At 35.8% G+C, this 12067-nt stretch overlaps 1 pseudogene; it reads right to left on the bottom strand.

Annotated features, from left to right (window-relative positions):
* LOC102967266 overlaps nucleotides 1–12067 on the bottom strand; it is a 56316-nt pseudogene that overhangs the window by 30166 nt on the left and 14083 nt on the right.

Here is a 12067-nt window from a genome sequence, read left to right as displayed (position 1 = left end):
TACACTAAAACAAAAGATGATCATCTTACCTGTGAATGCATTATTCTTAGTAAATCTGAAACCAAATATTTGTTTAAATTATTACTCAATAATAAGCTTGGGGTTGACTTTGAATTTATTTTATTTTGGAAAAACACACTGATCTGTAGAATTTGTGTTTGGAAATGGCACTTTACATATTTGTTATTATTTCCAAAAGCCCAGAAACTTTTGCTTATGATACAGTTAGGGTTATAATAGTGAGTTTAAATTACTGATTCGGGATAATGTTTTGATACAGTTTTTTATAACAGTAAAATACACCCACAGCATCTAAGAAACAAACATACGTTTTTCTCTTATTTCATTGTTAATGCTTGGTGTTATCCAGTGCTTTTGATTCTATCATTATTCTCTCCTAAAAATACTTTTATTATAATACTACCTTGTTCATAATAAAGGGAATATTTTAATTCATGAGATTTAATTTTAAATCTAATTTTAAATATCAAGTAACTGTATGGCTATAGAGAAGTCAAATTTAATACAAATTATAGTCCATGTTAACTTTCATTTACATTTATATGTATGATCAATTTTAAAATTATGCTTCATTTTATATATATATATGTATGTATGTAAATATACATATATGTATATATATGTATACTTACATACATACATATATATTTAAAAGCAAGGCTTGGTCATATAAATAATAATTCAGAATTAAAATTTTCCATATGGAGAATGAGAGAATTAACTCATCAAAATACAAATCATATTTTGTCATTTGTTTATTTACATTCTATAACTAAAAATTATTTTATTGGGAGAAAACAAAAGCCCTTAAAAATGAAGATTTTCCAGGTGAATACTATAGAAATACTGAGGAACTGTAAATGTATTCTTTTTGCTGATTCAGGTAACGCTATTAATATGAAAATATATAGAGCAAATTTTGGCCAAGCACCAGCTGAATATAGTAACAGCAAACTTTTCACTATTGGGCATGACTTAAAATCTTTGTTGTACATTTTTTACTACAAAAAGTGTTCTATTACATTTTTTTCTGATTATTACCATCTGCCCTTTTCATTATAACTTTAAGCTATAACATTAAAATCTTCAAATCTACAGTTTTCCAAATAACTTGCATTAATATTTTCACATCTGTTAAATTCATTGGACAAATAAATAATTCAAAGGCTATTTAAGATTATGAAAGCACATGTTTTCCACATTGGCTTATATTTAAATTTTTCCTTCATGTTTCCTGTGTGAACTCTGGAAGTAGGGGGCTGGAAATTATATAGTACTTTGGATTTGTTAGTGCCACCCAGCCTTGGAGAGTAGCATGAACACTGCTCCAGCAGGTCACCATTTTGAAGATGGGCCAGATGTGCGGCAGTGTTATGGTGGGCAGGGAAGTCTCAAAATAACATGCTACAATCTGCCTATGACTCATCAGCGTGTGTGTGTGTGTGTGTGTGTGTGTGTGTGTGTGTGTGTGTGTTCCCACGCAATGTTTTCGGCCAAATGGTGCTTAAAAATACTGACAATATTTTACCTCCGCTTGAATCTTGTGATTATCAACTGTGAATTTTCAAGAATGATGCAGAGGCAAATGACTAAAAGCATATAACTAATTGAGGACTGTAGTCCCCAAGGACTAAGAGTAGTTAACTAGGAGCAGAAATTAGGGATATTGCTGCATTAACTTAAGTAGAACCCTGGGAAATAACCATTAAAAAAAATATATATATGTGTGTATATATATATATACACACACATATTTGTTGAATTAGTTGATGTTAAATAATGGAAAGAGAAACATTAGTTTTTTTTTTTTGTTCTTTCTGCCATTGTTATGATATTCCCTATAATGATGAGCTATTATGCTTTTCTGGGATTACTCAAAGCTAACGAAAAAGATATTATTGTCATTTCCCAATTGAGAGTGCTAGAAAGATATTGGGGTCGTGGACATATATAGATAGTAAAGTATTTCAAAGATAGAATGATGGATTCACTTTTATATTTTCCTAAGCTGTCAAAACTTCAGTGCTGTGATTTTACCATGTTAGGAGAGATTCTTATTTTCCATGTGTTTGATTGACATACTCACTTTGTGTCTTCACCTTTTTGGGGACGTTATTACCAGAATCTGCTTGGAGTGGGGTCCTGGCTTTCACAAAGTAATTTTGATGTCATTCCTTCCTATGAGAGGAAAGAGAAAGCATCTTGAGGAAGCAGCTTAAATTTGGGGTTCAAATCTTGCATTAGAAAATAAGGAAAATAAGGGGAGTGGATATGGCATCAAAATGTGGATCAACTTTTCTGAGAGATGCCTGTGGTACTGCAACAGGAGACACTCTTCTTTCCCTCTTCTAAGGGTGGTGATGTGGACTTCCAGCATGAAGAAGGGTCAGATGTATTTTCACAAAATCCAACAGATTGTATTTATTTTTAAGAATTTAGTAGTCAAATACATCATGTAATCATATATTTTCAAGTCTGACAAAGTGAAAAGTCTCTGTGTTCTTTGGACCGCCCATCACTTGGTTCCTCTTTTATGAAGCAATGAATGTGATTAATTCTTCTGTAGCTTTCAAGAGATATTTTATATTTTTTCCAAGCAAATTTATATGTATAAATATTTTTCTTCTCTTTTACAGAAATGGTAGCATAGCGCATACAGTGTTCTGCATTTGCTTTTTCAGTTAATACATGTAGAGCTCTTTCCTTATTCATTTTGTTGTTATGGGTTGCATAGTATTCCATTGTGAGGATGCACCATAAATTATTTAATTGGCTGACTATTATAAATGTTTAAGTTGCTTCCAATCTTTTGTTCTTATAAAAATGCAAGAAACCTTGTGTACTGCTGGTGGGAGTGTAAAATGGTGCAGTTACTGTATAAAAGAATTTGATAGTTCCTCAAAAAGCTAAGGATAGAATTTCCATATAATCCAGTAATTCCACTTCAAGGTATATAACCAAAAGAATTCAAAACAGGGCCTCAGATACCTGTATATTGATGTTCGTGGTAGTATCATTCACAATAGCCAAAGGTGGAGCCAACCCAAATCCATAAATAGGTGAATGGATAAACAAAATATGGTATATACATACAATGGAATAATTATATAGCCTTAAAAAAAAAAAGAAGGAAATTCTGATACATGCTACAAGGTGAATGAACTTTAAAACCATTATTCTAAGTGAAATAAACCAGACACAAAAGAACAGCTATTATGTGATTCCACTTAAATGAGCTACCTAGGATATGCAAATTCACAGAGACGGAAGGTAGACTAGTGGCTACCAGGGGCTGGGAGGAGAGGGAAATGGGAGTTATTTTTTAGTAGGTACAGAGTTTCTGTTTGAGAAGGTGAAAATTTTCTGGAAATAGATAGTAATGGTGGTTATATAACAATGTGAATATACTTAATGCCACTGAATAAAATATTTAAAAATGCTTTAAGTAGTACATTTTATGTCATGTGTATTTTACCACAATACAAAAGTAGCCCCCTCAAAATGCAACAGTGAGAAACCTTGTATACCAAATTCTGCATGCTTGGAGTATATCCTTTTGACAAATTTATAAGGTGTGCAAATGATGGTTTGGACTTTGATAGTTGTTTACCTTTTCAACAACAGTGTATTAGGTTGCCTCTTTCCTCACATTCTAAGAATGTATTTAATTAAACTTTTCTCTTTCTGGCAACCTGATAGGTGAAAAATCATTGCTATTGCTTTTTTTTTTTTTCTTTTTCTTTTTAGAATGGAAAGGAAACTGTAAACTTCCTTAAGGGACTGGAATTGGGATCCCATTGGCCTTCTATATTTGAATGGGGAAGATGAGACACATTAGAGTTTTTAACCCAGGCTCTAATGGAAACTATATTTGAGTGATACATTATTAATTAATTTTTAAATGGCCTTAGCCAGAGATGGGTTAAAAAGTTTGCCCAGATGACATATATAGTATTGTTTCAATCTGTACACTTTGTAATTTGGGGGCATTTTAACTTTTTTTCCCAGTTAATTTATCAAACCTCCAACAATGCATAAGATATAATGCCTGCTTTGAGGAGCTCACAGTGTGATGGGGGAAGCCATCTTGAGAGCATTCCAGGTAGGACAGGTGGGCTGCAGCCTAGAATGAGAAGAGTTCTGATTAGCATGTTTTCTACTCTTCAGTAAGTCCAGACCTTGGGCAAGTCTGAGGCTCAGTCTCTTGCCTGTGGAGTTTCTCCTGGACCCCAAGCTTGAGAAGGGGTTTTCACTTTCACTTTTGGTCAACAGCAAGGTCAACAATAATTCTTTTTCATAGTTTGGAATTCTTGATATTAGAGCCATAGTATGTGTGACAAGTGTACCTGTCCTTTCCTTGCTTCCTCCCCATTTCCCTGATTCCTTTTTTTTTTTTTTACTTATGTGTCTTACTTCTTTCTCAAACCCTCCTGAAATCTCATCTGTATTACCAAGCCTTTCTCCAAAGCCTTTCCTACTTCTGCCCACCTTTTACCTATTAATCATTTGTTTCTTCTCCAATTATTTATTTAGCATTACTTTTGTGCTAGACAATAGGTTGAGATACTGAGGATACAAGGATGAATAAGTCCAGTCCCTGTTCTCAGGCTGATACTATTTGAGTGCTTTATTACCTTTATTATAGTGCTTGCCACAGCTTGCCTTGTATTACAGGGCAACCTAATTAGCCGGAGAGCATTTTGATTTGTATGCCTTCAGCCATAGCACATTGCCTAGGACACACAAATGTGTATTGTCCAACCATTCACTTGGGGGGGGGGTGGAGTTGGGGGGGTGGAGAGAGAAGAGATAGAGATAGAGATAGAGATAGAGATAGAGATAGGGAGAAAGAGAGAGAGAGATTGAACATTTACTCTGTGCCAGGCAGTTGGATAAGGGCTTTACAACTATTATCTCATTTAACTTTTCTCAGAACACCATGGAGCAGGAATTATTAGTTTCACCATTTCACATGGTAGGAAACTGAGAAACAGTGCTTAAATAACTTGCCAGGGTCACATTGCTGAGAAGTGGCAGAGCCAGGATTCATTCCTGTAGAGTCTGGTTGTAGGACTCTTGCTTTTGGCCACTGTGCTAGATTGATTTTCTTCTCAGTCATCATTCTAGTCAACAGGGCAGTCACATAATCAGCAGCACAACCGCAGTCTGCTTGTAATTACGCTTTAATCATTTTGATGTCCCCAAGGTTCAGTGGCCTGTGTTTGTGTGTTTTACTAAATGTGAGTCCACAGCTAGGTTGTAGTACTGAGCTGGTGAGCTCCAGGCAGCAGGTAGCTTTACATGATGCTTATAGACAGATGTCTGCATTTGTGTGAGCCTCTAAATGCCATGAGATGATGATAATGAAGCTGATTTATGCCACTTACCAGATGGGTCCCCAAAGCTGCTTGGAAACTGGCATAAAATCAAAGGCAACTTGCAGATAGCTGTGATGTGACAGCTGATCTTGAGCAGCCTTTTGGTGTGGTTTAAACCCGAGGGTTTCACAAGCTTCACAAGCTTGTCCACTGAAGTCTTATAGCAGTGAATAGTGAAGCATATGTGCCTCTGTGATCTGGTGATGAAGCATGGAATGATCAAGATATGCCATGCCTTGATGTCTCCAGGTTTTAACTTAAAATTAAATGCTTATTTTAATAATCTAATAATCAATAATAGTAATCTAATAATAATCTATCCATGCTTATTTAAAAATGACAAGGTTTTTGATTATTTACCATCAAATACATGGGTACTGTAAGAAGTGTGGTATAATTTTCTGCAATGCCAAGGTCTCTCTGCCGCACCATCTTCTTAGACTTCACTTGAAGGAGCACTGGTTAAATAAAACTGATGTAGGACATTTGAGGTGTGGCCACTTAAAAACAGTTATTGTCATACCAAGTAAGGGATTAGAGGGTCCTCAAGTCCATGGCCATACTACTCTGAATGTGCCTGATCTCATCTGATCTCAGAAGCTAAGCAGGGTTGGGCCTGGCTAGTACTTGGATGGGAGAGAGGGTCCACAAGCTGGTCTTTGCCAATGCACAGTCTAAGGCTGACTGCCCTTTCTAATGGCTGTTTTCAGTCATGGTCATCTGATGTCCCTGTGTGTAGAGACAGATGTAAACTCTCCTACAAGCAGTGTGGACTTATGTAATGTTACAAAGATGATCAGCAGTGTCTCCCTGTCCCTGGGGCTCTAAGTTAATGTGACTTGACCCCCGTCCACAGTGGTACCCATAATTTCTGTACATTTCTAAGGGATTATTTTCTTGAGGCTTTCTCCAGTTTAGCTTTTTATGTCTGCAAGTGTTTTCTGTTTGGTTTTTGTCCACCTGTATGCAAAATTCAGTGCTTCCACTAGTTAACCACCCCAAATCCACCCATTCTAAGCATTTCCTGAGTTTGTAACTGGACTGAATATCTGAGGAATACAGTCTGTCAACAATTTCAGTAGCTCCTCCATCTTCTCTCCGTACCCTGACTTTCTTTTCTTTCACCCCTTCCCTCTTAAGAGCAAACAAATTGCTCTCTCTGTCTCATGCCACATAGTTTGCTTTCCTCTGAATCCTTGGCTTCAGTTGACATTCCTGCCCTGCAGGACTCACCTACCCCAAGTGGCCCTACTGAAGCGTTTTCCCAACAAAGGCAATTCTCTCACTAAGCGGAATTCTCATACCAGTTGCCAAGAGAATAAAATGTTCTTCATCTACCCCCCAATAATAAAGTAACAAAAGTTGAGAGTGATTTACTTTCTTTTAGAAAATAAATTAGAACAGACTCAAGGTTATCTCAGTAATAATAGCACTCTCTCTCTCCCTTGCATTCCAATATGCTGTGTTGAATGGGAAAGAAAGGCATGAAGTTACAGCTTGCTCAAAGGGAATTGAGCGTAGGGGTGCTATCTGTGTATCACAGGGGACAAAGAAACCTCTTCTACTTTGCCTGATTCCTGAAGAATTGTTATCTAGCATCTACTCCTACATCCCCAAAGTTGAATTTACAACCTCCTAGAGCAGCAAATAGTTTTTTGGGCAATACTGACAATTTAGACAATTTTCCTTTGTATTAAACTGATATCAACCTTCTGGAGCTTCCATCCTTGTATTCTAACCCTATTTTCATGAACTCTGACTAATTTGACTTCAGTTACATTATATACTCTACATCCCAAAATGTATACTTGAGAAACTACTTTCCTGCTCCAAATGTCTTGGCGGTTCTCCATTCCTGAGAGAATAAAATCTTATCTCCTTAGCAGAATTGTCAATATCCTTGATAAAAAGGATTCAAACATCCCTTTCCACCTTAACCCTCTGCTTTCTCCTTGTCTTTTGTTTCCTGTTGTCCAAGTTCCTCTAATTCCCCAAGTAGACAGGTCACTTTACTTGTTTTTATTCTGCTTTCCTGCCATTTTTTAAAAAGCTTCCCACCTGTCCCATCTCCACTGATCCACATCTTATTTATTTTCCAGTGGTACACTTACCATGAAGCCTTCCTTGATTTCTCCAAATGAGTTGCTGCTGTCTCTGGGCTCCCTATTGTTACTATATATATGTGTGTATAAATATACATATACACATATGTACATATACATATATGTGTGTATATATTTTTTAAGTTTATTTATTTATTGAGACAGAGACAACATCAGTGGGGAGGGGGCAGAGAGAGGGAGAGAGAGAATCCTAAGCCTGACACAGGGCTCAAACCCACGAAACCATCAGCTCATGACCCAAGCTGAAACCATGGGTTGGTTGCTCAACTGACTGAGCCACCCGGGTGCCCTTCCTTATTACTGTAGATCTGTGCTGTCCAATATAGTAGCAAGTAGCCACACGTGACTATTGAGCACGTGAAGTGTAGCTAGTCCAAATTGAGATATGTTGTTAAATATAAATTACATCCTGGATTCAAAGACTTAGTACAAAAACAGGGTGTAAACATCTCATTAATAATTTTTTATATTTACTCTGTGTTGAACTGATAAGATTTTGGTTATATGGGTTCATGTAAAATATATTATTAAGTTAATTTCACCTTAAAAACTTTTCCAGTGTGGCTACTAGAAAATTTAAAATTACATATGTGGCTTACATTGTAATTCTCTTGAACAGCTCTGCTCTGCTTTAGACCATTATATGGGATTCAGTGTTCAGCACCTTGTACTATCACTCTGTGCATTTCACTCCCTGCTGCTAGACTTTAAATTCTCTGAGGCCAGGATTTATAACCTGCTATTCCTCACTACTCCCCCAAAGAGCCTTTTATTCAGCGGATGTGCAATATATGCTAATGAAACAAAACAGAAAACTTTTTGTTAGAAGGAGTCAGAAATTCAAATGCCTACAGAGACCAGACAGGTAACAAAATTACATGAAGTGAGCTAGGTTTAATGGATCTTGATGTCAGGGGCACAGTAGGATTTAGGGGTCAATTAGCAGTGACTGTGGTCACCTGGAGATTCACAGCTGTGTAAAGGAGGCAGCCACTTCTCCCCATCAGCTAAAATATTGCCACATAGGAATGTAGGTCTAGAGTTGCCTAGTTCCAATCTTTTGAGAGAAACTGGATATCTGGACTTTTATGTGAATATAACTTGATTTTTATATTGGCCTAATTCTTTAAAAAGTTTGTGTGAGCCAACCAAAACAGTTTGGTGGCCTGGTTACAGCCTGAAAGTTACCAGTTTGTGCTTCTTATCTAAAGGATAAAATGAAATTTACTTGCAGTACCATGTTAGGAAAGAGTAAAACTATTATTGTGGTTTTGATCAAGAAGGGACTGGAATTTGGGCCCTTGAATTTGCAGATTGTTCAGAAATTTATTGGTAGATGATATTTCCAAACATTTCAAATACTTTGTTAAAAAACATATCCTTCTGCAGAATTTATCAAGACTTAGACCCTTATGGGAAAAAAAGACAGATGTGGAGTCTATGAAATACTTATTGACAGAAGTGTGAGACTGTCAACTTAATGCAAAGGGAATAAAGTGTCTTTCATTCTTAAGTCTGTAACTATTTAGAGTTAAGGAAATGGTCAAAGAAACTGTCACCTACTGAATTTTCAGAGTTCACGTTGCCTGTGTGTTTTCAGAAAGAATCTTGTGGTTGACTGTTGTCCATACATGAAATGACAAAGTTAGAATGAGCTGAATACTAGTCAGAATAATGTTATTTTTAAATGACAGTGTGCTGCTTCTAAGGTAGATTAGCAGTACTCCTTCTTTGGATTTCATTTCTTTGAAATCCAAAATCAATAGACCAAGTAATGCAAAAGAACTCTGGCTTAGAATTGTATTGTGTGTTGAACAGATTCTTATTAATCATTTCCTTTTTTTTTGGTGATTTTATAAAGCTCAGTAACCCATAGTCCTAACAATATCAGAATTAGCTTACCAAAGGGGTCATTATTCTATTAAGTAGTAAAATAAATGAAGATATGTATAAGTGCACTTCAATTTCAGTTTTGTTATTTTGCATGTAACTTGAGCACCTGATATCAAAGATACTATTTACAGTGTTGTCTTTGAAAGTCATCTGTCATGTATAAATGAGTTTCTGAGCATTTAAAAAATCTCCTAAGCAAACAGAAAGAAGGAGCATGTTATACGATATGAAATCAATGAATTAAGATAATACAGTATTCTCTTAGGCAAATTATGCTGTGTAATTAAAAGCTAGGAACAGTTAATATAGAAATCTGAAATATATTTAGATTGTTAGTCAAGTATCAGTGAACTGTAAATTCATTCTGATTTGTCATTAGCCTTTGAGTAAGTCCTGAAATGTTTCTGTTCCTCAGTTTCCCCATTTCCAAAGTAGTTGTAATAATCCCATTTATCTCTTTAACATAATCATATACTGGCGTAGAAGACAGTGCTTTTTCTGGCAAAGTGTTCTGACATCTGGGCAGATAGATGTGGTTGTCATTTCTACAGTATATTGATGTAACAAACATTTTATAAGAACAGCCTACCTTGCTTTATAGCATCTTATTTTTTACAAAACCAGAGAGCAGCTATTATATTATTATTTAGCTTTACAAACCTGTTATGAAGAGTAGAATAACCATAGAAATTAAGATGATCATATGTCAGCTATATATTTGGATAAATGACATAATAACCATAACATTAATGGAAATCTCTTAATGAGATTCCCAAATGAGAATTCCAAATAAGAAAAAAAACTGTCATTGTTCATATTCCCTTCCAGTCCTAATCCAAATGCATTTGATTGACCTTTTTACATAACTGTAATCATAATAAACATAAAATTTAGTATTGTCTTTTGTGACAATATACTCTATTTCCCCGTGTTTTTTCTTTTTATTTCATTTTTGTAAGTTTTTCATTTTAATTCCACTATCATTAACATACAGTATTATATTATTTTCAGGTGTACCATAGTGATTCAATAATTCTAAACATTACTCACTCCTCATATGATAAGTGTACTCTTAATTCCCTTTACCTATTTCACCCATCCCGCTACCCTGCTCCCCTCTGGTAACCATCAGTTTGTTGTTTACAGTTAAGGGTCTGTTTTTTGGATTGTCTCTTTTTTTTTTCCTCTGTTTTATTTCTTAAATTCCACGTATGAATGAGATCATATGGTATTTGTCTTTCTCTGGCTTATTTCATTTAGCATTATACCCTCTAGATCTATCCATGTTGTTGCAAATGGCAAGATTTCATTCTGTTTTATGGTTGAATAATACTCTGTTGTATAAACACACCACCTCTTCTTTATCCATTTATCTATTGATGGACACTTGGGCTGCTTCCATAATGTGGCTATTGTAAATAATGCTGCAATAAATATAGAAGTACATGTATCCCTTTGAATTTGTGTTTTTGTAGTTTTTAGATAAATACCCAGTAGTGCAATTATTTGATGGTAGGGTAGTTCTATTTTTGACTTTTTAAAAAAGTTTTATTTATTTTTGAGAGGGGGTGGAGGAGGGGCAGAGAGAAAGGCAGAGAGAGAATTCCAGGTGGGATTTACACCACGGGGCTCAAACTCATGAACAATGAGACCATGACCTGAGCTGAAATCAAGAGTTGGATGCTTAACTGACTAAGCCACACAGGTGCTCCAATAATTCTTTTTTTAATTTTATGAGAAACTTCCATACTGTTTTCCATAATGGCTCCACCATTTTTCAGTCCTACCAAGAATGCACAAGTGTTCTATTTTCTCCATATCTTCACCAAAACTTGTTTTTTCTTGTCTTTTTGATACTACCCATTCTGACAGGTGTGAGGTGATATCTCATTGTAGTTTTTTTCACTGTAGTTTGATTTGCACTTCCTTGATGATGAGTGATGTTGAGCTATTTTGCCCATATTTCTGCATAGTTTTTAAAACCACCATTTTATATGGCTGTGTAACACTCCTTTAAATAAAGGTATCATAATTTACTTAAGTATTTTTCTATTGGTGGTAATCTGGTTTTATTAACTCTTTAAAGGAAGATACCCCAGAAAGGAATAGTAAAAAGTTAAAAGTGTTCCACCTTAACTGGTGGGAAGTAGGTTGTTGATGAGAAAAGGCTTTAAGGTGTCTGTCACCTCCCTGAGTGTGGGATCACCTGCACAGGCTAATGGTCTTGTACAACAGAGTGCAGCCGAAGTCAGTGGTAAAGACACAGATTGGGAGGATTTTGGCATGTAAAGGTCATTCAAGACATGGGACTACAATGTGTATAGTTCAAGAGAAACTGAGGACAGGACTCTAAAGGACAGTCATATTTAAAGGACAAACAGAGGGAGCAGAATGCAAAGGAGACGAAGAAGGAATGGTTAGAAAAACAGTAGTGTTATAGAAACAAAGAGAAACTGTGGCTGTCAGTGATGGTGTGACTTGCATAGGGGCAGAGCTGACTCTGGAATCTAGGGCTACTGATTTCTTGCCTAGACATAGTTCCACCACTCCTGAGGTAGGCACAAATTCCTTCCTTAACATTTTTGATTTTCTGCCTGGTTTCAGTCAAGGATAGGATGCCTCCATCTTCCTAGATCTCTTTTGATTCTTTTA

Source organism: Panthera tigris, chromosome C2 (assembly GCF_018350195.1).
Source record: "Panthera tigris isolate Pti1 chromosome C2, P.tigris_Pti1_mat1.1, whole genome shotgun sequence".
NCBI classification, from domain to species: Eukaryota; Metazoa; Chordata; class Mammalia; order Carnivora; family Felidae; genus Panthera; species Panthera tigris.
Note: the sequence above shows the minus strand (reverse complement) of the source record. Positions and strands in the feature narration are given on the sequence as shown.